Source organism: Cucumis melo, chromosome 10 (assembly GCF_025177605.1).
Source record: "Cucumis melo cultivar AY chromosome 10, USDA_Cmelo_AY_1.0, whole genome shotgun sequence".
NCBI lineage: Eukaryota > Viridiplantae > Streptophyta > Magnoliopsida > Cucurbitales > Cucurbitaceae > Cucumis > Cucumis melo.
Window position 1 is genome coordinate 5,256,652 of NC_066866.1, and position 11,332 is coordinate 5,267,983.

An 11,332-nucleotide genomic window follows, 5' to 3' on the forward strand; every position below is an offset into this window, starting at 1 on the left:
CTATAATTAATTTATTGTTTTTTTTAATATAAAGAATAAAGACAATATTAACTATTGATTATGTCTTCAAACACTTACCTTCCAAACATATTATTTAAGAGAGAAAATGTAAAGTTTTATCTAATTATTTCAATAATTTAATTTTTAATATTTATAAATTTATAATTAATAATGATGAGATCCGAAAAGATTTTGTAACATTTTATCTTCTTCAACTATGTATAAAGATATGTCTTCAACCATTTTCTTACGACCATTCGAAATTCCCTCTGCTTAATTATTAGGTTGCTTTTCTTTTTTTAATCACTAGATGTGTGTTTTTTCTTCTTTATTTTTTATACAAAGAAGCAATTGTTTACTTAATTGTTTTTACTCACCATGTTAAGCCAATATGGGATATGTGGGTATCATTTGTAACTCTTCACCAATTAATTAGTATTGTTTACTTAAAAGCCGACATTTAAACATTTACGATTATAGGTTTATGGTTAATTCAATATTCGAGAATGAATGAGTTGGAAGTCTCTTTTGTCTTCGAAAAAAATTAAGATAATGGTTGCAAATATTTAAATTTTGATAAAGATGATAGATTTTAATTGTCGTGGTAGGCTATTTTCTAGTGGTGATTGTTTATTACCTATTTCAAATTCCATCAACCATACCAAAAAAGAGTAACATATCATATCTATTGTAGCATTTGCATTTTCTATAAATAGTGATATACATTTGGTAAGCAAATCAATTTTCCATTTCTATGCTAAGTTGATTTATTTGCAGTATATATGTAATTTTTTTTCTAATAAAAAAACCACGCGTTAGATGAATTTTAAATTTATCATAGTTTATTTAATATTTATTTAAATTATTGTTACTAAAACATTAGAGTAAGTTTCTAAATTTGATGGTGAATATACATTTCTATTACGTCGATCATCGAATTTTTTTAATAAAAAACTATGTCTTAAATAAATTTTAGATTTACCATAGTTTATAACTATTATATGGTTATTTAATTTTAGATTTACGATAATTTATTTAATTTTATTTGAACTATTATATGGTTATTAATACATTGCGGTAACTTTGCAGGTTTTATAGTGCACATTCTAATAGAGGATTTGAAACCTTTTCAAAAAAATACTTGGAATTTCAAAAGGAAGTTGAAAGATATAAAACAAAAAATGAAAGAAGTTTGAGAGGTGTTGAAAATTATTGCAATTAAAACGATAACAATATATTTCAAATTTATTTATTGTTTATAATTTAATAAATAAATTATTTAAAATTTTATCACAATACAATACTTTTTCCTCGCTCTTTTACTTTATTAATAATCAATACATGTATACAAAATCCAAACTTTAGTTTCAAAAAACTTTATAGAGTTTTGTCTATTTTGATGTTCAATATTGATTTCACAGCATTATAAATCAAACTTAAATTTGTGTTTGTGCAATTTATTAATTTAATTTTATTGTTTTTTTTTGTAGTTTTCGGTGTTGCTCAATTTTACAACAACTATTAACAAAAATTCAAGGACAAACAATACTATATGTTGAAATTTATATCTTCCTAGCTATTCGACAATTATAGATTGCAATTGCACTTTATAGATTGATCTTAATAAAAATAACAAAACATTTATCTCAAAGTTAATGCTTCTCGATTTAATATTATTTCTTATATATATATATAATTTTTTTCAAAAAGAAAGGCGTTGACATATAAGATGAAACTCACAAAGGAGTTTATAATTAGACTCAGAAGCCGCAAACTCACAAAGGTTTCTTTTTCTGTTTTTCTTTTCTTTTCTTTCATTACTATTTGATATTATTATCATTATCATTATCATTATTATTATTTATAAATTTCAACATATAAGATGAAAGAGATTCGAAATATCATAACCTATTATGGCTTTGATTCTAAACACAATTTTATCAAAAGATCGGGACTAAATTCTAATTTTTGTTTTTTCCAAATCAACAAAATTTGCAATATGCCTTAATTTTAAATTTTCTCTCTTCCATGCAACGAGTATAATATAATACTCTCAGTCATATTTATGACGACTCTAGAGATCATAATCCTTATTATTATATATGGCAAGTTTTTCTTTGCCAAATCTTGATAGAAGCGGCAACTTTCCAAGAAACCTTAGTTTGGAAATATGTTAATGGAGTTTTGCTTCGTTTTCTACGACAAAAGGCACAAGATCTAGAAACCTCTAAATGCATCGTTTCATTCAAATTCTACACTTCTTCATGGTATCTCTTCAACCCTATTAAATGTATTCAATGCCCTTCCTCTATTCCCTTCTTCAAGAACCAAGTTAGTTTTTTTTTTTTTTTTTTTTTTTTTTTTTTTTTTTTTTTTTTTTAATAATAAGTAGATGACTTCTTCGTGCTCGTATGTTAACAGAGAACATTATTATATGTAAATACTTACAAATAACAACCTAATTAATTTAGTGAATAGTGACTTAGGCTCCAATGTGACGAGAGACTTCATTATTATTCTCAACAATTTATCTTGACCTTTTCTTGTCTCGTAAGAACTACATACCCTTCACTTGAGAAACTTATTAGACGCCCCTAAGTATGAGAATCCCAACCCCTCTCACAAAAAAATTCTTTACGATAAGATATGATCTAAGAAAACGCTTCTTTGGCTACTTGATAAATGAATCTCTCAAAAGTTTCAAACACAAATAGATGAGCACAATAGCTTGTTTAGCACAACCTTGTATAGAGAGACATGCATACCACTTGCACAAAACTCCTCTTTTGAATCACACACAACCTTTCCCTTTATAAATGGCAACCTTAAAGTTTTGGGAACATCCAACTATGTACAGACAGATTTAAGAAAGTAAACCCTAAAATAAAATACTTTTACAAAGAACAAATGAAAGGACGTAAGCTCGTCAACAATGTTGCTTGAAGAAAAAAATATAGCCAACATCAATAGTACAGTAACAATTTGGAAATGCATTTAAAGAATTTAAGCCAACGTAGAAATAGATGAAGAAAAGTTTCAAAAGGTCCTAATTAATATTTATATAAGCTGATATGTTACAAAAGTAATGGAGATGTTGCAAACTAAATACCATTTAATAAATAGTGAAGTTAATTTCAAATTTTGTTTTCCCCTGAAAATTATTAGAAGCTTTCATGCACATTCATTTGCTTGGTAACTTTTCTTATAAAATTTTATTAATTGGTTCATTTACCAAGCACTCACAATATTTTGATAATGTCAATTGTTTGATATTTCTCAATAAAATTATTTTTTTAACAAAAGAATGAAATTAACAAACTAAACTTATTGTGAAGGGTAGAATAATTAAAATTTCAAATTTTTATACAAATTAAAAACAAATAGATTATGAAATGAAGTTTAAGGATATCTCACCGAACTAAAAAAGAATGTATGTGCAAGATGACTAAGAAGAGCTTGTTAGATTAGCCAAAAAGACTGCCTGAAAATGAAGCTCATTCAAGTTCTAAGTAATAAAACTAGATCTCTTTTGCTCATCGAATTAGCAGGCAAGTCATTTTTGGCTATCAAACAATACTTTTCTTTTCGAGATGTACCTCTCTTTGATCTTAACTCTTTCTTGATAAGAAACTTTTCATATTTTCGTAGTTAAAAGGGAAGAAAAAATCTAACATGATCGAAAAGAGTCTGTCAAATTAGCCTAAAACAACTGCCTGTAATATAACTAATAATTAAGAGTCTCTTCAATATTTAAGAAACTCAAAATTAGTATTAAGAAGATAATGTCCTACAGGCAAGTCATTTTTGGCTACGAAACAAGGCTCTTTATCTTCATGTTAGATCAATCTTCCTCTATTAAAAATAATGGATGTATTTGACATTGAAGTGGGGTTAGATAGTCTCCATATTTATAGCTATAGAGAAAGCAAAGCAAATGGCCGGATGGAATTCATGAAAGGAATTTGCATATATTCTTCAAAGTTGTTGCATAGTGCCATTGATAAAGTAACGTTTGATTGTTCTTTTTACTTCTAAACCTATTGAGAGATTTAAGGTCCATTTCAACGTTGACTTATATATTCTTTTAAGTCAACTCTTTGCCATGTTGAGAAATTAGAGCTAACCTTCAATTGATATATTCTTATAAAAGTGGTCACAACACAATATCAACTCATCTTTTTAAGGAACCATAAATATTATGGTAGGAATAAAAAATATTGAGGTTAGATTCTTCTTAGATTAAACGTATAGTTTCCATGCATGCATGGATGTTCAAGTTTCATTGCCTAAAACTTTTAATTGTGTTTATGCTTAACTTATAATAAATGTCCACTATATATTTTCAACAATTTTTTTTTTGGAAAGGTATCGTAATAAATATAAGATGGGGAACCTTGTACCTCTTGTCCATGGATACATAGAGGTGCCAGTTGAGCTAAGTTTTTTTTTTTGGAAAGATATTATAATAAAGGCAGGGTGGGGAGATTTTAATAATAGTTTTGTCATTCATACAAATGATTTCTCTTAAATGATTTCATTTATGTTTAGTTTCACCTACTTTATAATTTCTTCCAATTCACTTAATATCAATAGATTAACGCTTAAAATGCGATTATCATTACTATATATGTTAATAGTTTTCTCAATATGAATGTAATGCCTCGAGTTTAGGAGGGGACAATAAATGAACTGATATCACATCTGAATAAAAGAGATCCCGAGGACATGAAAGTAAGGTTAACAATGACTTAAAAGAAATAAAAGTTACTACTTACTACTACAAAAATTGGATTACTTGACATTTTAAAAAGCGTTAAGTAATCGACTGCAAGTATAGTCCTATTACTTGACAGTAAAAACCCGTCAAGTATTATATTTCCTATCGTCATTTTTATGTGAAGTAAGATATCACACTTGATGCTTTTTTACGTGTCAAGTAAGATGTTATGTTTCACAGGTTTTACACATCAAATAAAAATAGTATACTTGACATTTTTTACACGTCAAGTAAGATAGTATACTTGACACTATTTACACATCAAGTAAGATAGTGTACTTAAGTAAGATGTTATGTTTGACAGGTTTTACACGTCAAGTAAAATTGTATACTTGACACTATTTACCCGTTAAGTAAAATTGTATACTTGACACTAGTATATTTGATTCATTTTACATGTCGAGTTAGATAGAATACTTGACACTACAAAATTGACACGTTATTTAACTCTTGACATGTACCTAACATCATGTATACCGTTTATTAACATATTAAATATTACTTAATTTTCCATTTCCTATTTCCTGTATTACGTACATAATTCGTTTCAATAAACAAATTTATTAATAAAATAAACTCTCCAGCTAGTAGTTACACAACAAATAAGGGACAAATATACTAGTACAAATTTGGGTTTTAACGACACAAGTAATCAAAATATTGTGTCGTTAAAAATAAAAAAGGGTGGGGGTGGAAGTAAAATGTGTTGTTAAAAATAACAAATGCGGAATTTTTAATGACACAGTTTTTGCCTCGTTATTTAATTTTTCTTGACATAAATTTTGCGTCGTAAGAATAAACTCCAGCAATTTTTTTTGATCCAATAGAAGGGTAATATTCTAAGGGTAAGAGGTCGTAGATATAACATTTGTCATTTATTTATTATTTATTATTTTGTTTATCTACTTTATTTTACTTTATTTTTATTTTATTTTGAAAGTTGGATTTGAATCTGAATCTAACCATTTTGTTTAAAAAAAAAAAACAAAAAACGAATATCACTTCTCCTTCCTACATATTTTAATTTCCCTCAACTCACCTAATTTTCTCTTCTAAGATTTTTCTCCTCTCCCTCTTCAGAATAGTTTATTAGGTCTGATATTTATTTCACAGACTGCATATTACACCTTGTATTTATTTTCCAAACCTATATTATTTCTCAACCGATATATTATTTCTAATATATTATTTTTAATATTTTATTTTCAATATATTATTTTCAATATTTTATTTTCAATATATTATTTTCAATATTTTATTTTATATTATTTTGAATATATTATTTTATTTTATTTTATATTATTTTTAATATATTATTTCCAATATATGATTTTATATTATTTTCTATATATTATTTTATATTATTTTCAATATATTATTTTATATTATTTCACATATATTATTTTATATTATTTTCTATATATTATTTTATATTATTTACAATATATTGTTTTATATTGTTTTCAATATATTTATTCTCAACCTATATATTATTTTCAGTATATTATTTCTCAACTGGTATATTATTTCTAATATATTATTTTCCAACTCTGTACATTATTTCCAACCTGTATTACTTGTCAAATGTATTGTTTGCTGTATTATTTGCCAAATCATTTGTCAACTGTTTTATATGTCAACCTGTATTTGTCATATTTCACATTGTTTTGCTATTATTATTATTATTAATATTTATTTTTAAATTTTTATAATTGTAAAATGTATGAAAAGTTCATTTGTTTTTTTGTTATATGGATATAAAAATTTGAGACAGAAAAAAAGTGATGTTCATTTATGGATTTTATGATTTAAATTCCATAAATACATGATATTTCTCATTTTGAAAAATTAATTAATAAATTATTTATAAACAAAATACATCAACAATTTTATATTTTAAAATGATATTGAATAATTTTTTTTAATTTATTAATTCTTTAAATACATGAAATGTCCCACTAAACGTCTATGATGGAGATCAAAATATCAAAGTTTGATATTTTAGTATTCTTGAGGTGAATAAAAAAAAATCTTTTGAAATAAAAAAACAAATTCTATTATTCTAATGGCTCTCATGCCACCCATCTAATTATCAATTCATGTTCATATTTTTTCTTAGATTTGAATCGATAACTACGAGACATTTAAAAAAAATCAAATGAAAAACCTTGTTTTGTGAATCTTTGTAATTTAGTTTAAAAGATAAATTTTGGTAACCATTTTTATTGGTGTGGTAGGGTGCTAACACCTTCCTTATACCTTAACTTCCAAACCGTAAATCTGAATTTACGTAGACCAATGTTTTTTTTTGTGACCAATCACACCTTAATATGATTGGTTGTGACTCAGGATCTATTATTTATTAAGATTAAATAATCGAGGATGTTGGTTGCTCCACGTCGCGACAGAGGTAAGAAGGCAATGGGTATTCAATTTGTTTGAGAGTTTCTTTCATTTATTTGTACTTTTTGTTTGGAATTAAATTTGCATATAAAAAAAAATTGTTTTGATTTTTTTGTTACAAATTCTCTTACTGTTCCCTACTTATTATTTTATGTTTTCTTTTTTCTACTAACCACCTTCCTTTCAAAATTCATCAATCCAACACCAATTTTCACCAAAGTTCTCTCTAAATTTCATTTTGCCAGAACTCTTTCCTCTTCATTTTTCCATTTTTTCCCAAAAACTCTAGCAATCTTCTTTACTCTCCTCTCTCCATTCTGTCATTTTTCTCTCAAAAACTCCAGCAATCTTTTTTGATCCAATGGAAAGGTAATTTTCTAAGAGGTAAGAGCGCAACAATTTCTTTGAGAGTTTCTTCCTTTTTTTTTTTTCTACTTTTTGTTTGCGAATTAAGTTTGCATCTAAAAAATAACTTGTTTTGATTCTTGTTACAAATTCTCTTGATATTCCCTACATATTCTTTTATGTTTTCCTTTTTCTATTAACCACTTTCCTTTCAAGCTTTGGTTTCAAGAATTTTTATTAGCAATCATTCCCTTAGATCTGACATCCTAACTTGCCACCAAGCTACGATAAAAAGTAAGAGTAAATCTTTTTTTTTTTTGTAAGTTAAATTGGTGAGTTCCTTATCCCTTTTCTTGGTTCTTGGCTTGCAACTAGTATATTACATTTTCTAATTAGTAAAAAAATTTAATTTTCCTTACTTAGATGATTTGTTTTTACTATTTCAAACTTGTGCTAGTCTATGAAGTATCATGCTATGTAAGTTTCATTATCATCTAATTTTAACATTTATGAATAGTGATAGACTAAATTAAAAACTATACGAGGATAAGATACAAAAGTATGACTTCTCAATTTAAGCCATTAAAGATTTGTTTATGTGTTGTATGTCAATAATGATGTTTTCTTGTGCTATGGTTCCTAGGGAAAAACAATGACTATTTGAATCAATGTATTGTCTTGTAACGACCCAACTCTTTATACTAAGCTGAGGTCGTTACTAAAACGGAACAATGACAAGAGACACTTTTTGAAACGAGGGAAGAACAAGTTTTCATTAAAAACGGAATATTAAAACACTGAAACATAAACGCGGAAGCAAAACTGAGTCCCCATATGGCATGTCACGGATCCTTCTTTGTCGCTCGCCAGCTTTCCTCTACCTTTACCTTCGCCTGAAATGTTAAACATAGAAAGAGTGAGTATAAACATATACTCAGTAAGGGACTTACTACTAGTCCCGCTAGGTGTCTGTTAACTTCCCATTAGAGTCCTGAAAATGGTACCCAATCTCTGGCACGTTCCCGAACACGTGCAACATGCGCTCCCGTAGGAACGAAAATCTGGTCTTCGGTGTCCCGAGGGAGCACCTAGGACATGCTGGTCTGTAGTGAACCCGGGGGTAACACTAAGACAATCGGGATGCGAGGACCCCGTCGAATCACTCGAATCATATCTATATACATGCTAGACTGGCGTCCCGTCGGACCACACAGTCCTAAATAGGTGGTGATCCCGAAGGACACCCATGCAGGTACGACTCTAATAGACAAAGTTAACAGAACACCCTATCCATAGCATGTAGCATAACATAACATCATAACATGGCATGAGTATAAATCTTAACGTCCTTAATCATGTGATTAATATATCATGCATTAACAATCATCAACATCAATCTACCAGTCATTAACATAACATCAGTCACCATCATCAATCATCAACATAATAATCTCAGTCATCATCATCAACATCAACTATCATCATCAATCATCAACATAATAATCTCAGTCATCATCACCAACATCAATACAATGACAGTCATTATCAGTAGCATCAAGTTATGCATTTTAGCTACCATCAATGCATAATCATAATTACATGCGGTCTCTTGAATTCAGTTCGAAGGTCTAGTAGGAGAATCTCTTACCTGGAGATTTTAGCCAAACAAAGGTACTCCCTAGTTGACAGTAAAATTCTCCAATTAACTTGATCCTAATCATAAAAGGAACACTTAGTATCTCAATTAATGAAATTAGCAATTGGCTAACATCCAAAAATTCTCCCAAATTAATTAACTTTCTAAAAAAAAGGGGTTGAAACCAATTCAACCTTGATTGGGAAAAATCCAAGATTTAAATCTTAAAAAGTTTAGCCAATTGAACCTTTAAAGAAACCTCAAATAGATCCAAAATTAAATTAATAAAATATTAATTTAATTTTATTTGCTTACCAAGGTTACTCAAATGGAGGTTGAAAAATCCTCTTATCCTTGATGAAAAATTCATCACTTTAAATCCTCAAGCTTCCAAAGAGACCAATCTTAACTTCAACTGAGGCGGCGACAGCAGAGGGTTATCTTAGAGAAGAAGATGAAGAACCTTTTTCTTTTTCCTTTATTTTCCAACTTAAGCATTCCAATCTATTTATAGACCCAAATAATAACAATAATAATAATAATTATTATTTCCTTTTCCTTTTCCTTTTAGGATATATATAATAACAATAATATTTATTATTATTATTTTCTTTTCCTTTTCCTTTTAGGATATATATATAATACCAAAAAAATATACATATATCATTATTCCCATTATCTTTCCTAAATCAATGCCTTAATCTTAGGCATTTATAACTATTAGTAATAATAATAATACTTCTTTATTATTATTATTTTTCTCTCACCAAAATCTACAATAAATATATATTTATTTAAACCATTATTCTCTCTTGCAAATAAATATATATCTTTTTTGTCCAATCAAATCAACCATCTCTCTCCTTATGGATTATCTTCTTTTCCAAACAAATATAATTATATTCCATCATATAATTAACTTCACTTTTCCATATTATTAATTAAATATATATATCCATATATATATACTCAATTAATTACAATTCCACAAAAACTAACTTTTCCCTCCAAAATCTCAAATTAACTTAAGTCCTCAATTAATTTAATCAATCAAATCTTTTCCAATAAATCACTTATAACTTCCACAACATGAATTGTCTTAAACCAACCATAACAACTTCACTCCATAATCAAGATTTATCTTTCTGCAGAATAATTAATTATCATCCACAATAATTAATTATTATTTACCTTTCTTCCAAAATAATTAATTATCTTCTACAACAATTAATTATTATTTATCTTTCTCCAAAATAATTAATTATCTTCCACAAAAAAAAATTAATTATTATTTATCTTTCTCCAAAATAATTAATTATCCTTTTACAAATAATTATATTTTCCCAAAATATAATTATTTTACTTTTTCTCCTTTAATAAATATCCTTTCCCCAAAACACAACTATTTTTTCCTTAAATAATTATATTTCAACAAATATAATTATCGTTTCCTTTAACATAATAATTATATATATATTTCCACATATACATATAATTATTCAATCTCCAACAAACTTTCCACCCCACAATTTAATTAAATAACATCCATAATTATTTAATTAAATTCAACTTCAACAACACTAAAAATCCACAACTTTACTTAATTCTCTTAACCTACCATTTAAACAAAAACTTAACAAACACCACGTGCCAAAACCTCTAATTAATTAAATATTCATCCAAGAAATATTTAATTAATTTCGATTCCCACCTAAAACAAATAATTCTCATTAAATGGATTCAAAATAACGCCCAATAAATTATCTTAATTTTTGGGGCGTTACATGTCTACTCGATTTTTTGGGTTGAATTTGTTAGAAGAGGAACTACAAGATATCTTTGATAACAACACTTCCCAATCCTCATGGTAAGAAAGTTTTGAAACTTACTTATTTTGCAACGACATTTTATATATTATTTGGATTTTTGGAGTCTCCTTCTGATATAAATTTTAGAATGTTCGTTATTTATTACATTGTTTGTTGTTTTCTCATAACATTGGTTGCAACTTTTGTTCTTGGAATAACTTTGATAAGCCTCTGTGGAGGGTAATCAAGATATGAGGGTGGGGATTTAGTAAGCATGCTTTATGTTTTGCAACCATAACTTAACTATTTTGTTTTAGGAATCATGTTGACATGTACTTAGGAATGTTGCTTTGATTATCCTAC

The 11,332-nt window shown here is 27.2% G+C and overlaps 1 non-coding gene across 1 annotated transcript; it reads right to left on the minus strand.

Annotated features, from left to right (window-relative positions):
* Positions 1–3,455: 3,455 nt before the first annotated feature.
* Positions 3,456–3,575, minus strand: MIR169M (microRNA MIR169m). The gene has a single exon (NR_120710.1). It is a non-coding gene; the product is annotated as a microRNA MIR169m (primary transcript).
* Positions 3,576–11,332: the final 7,757 nt, after the last annotated feature.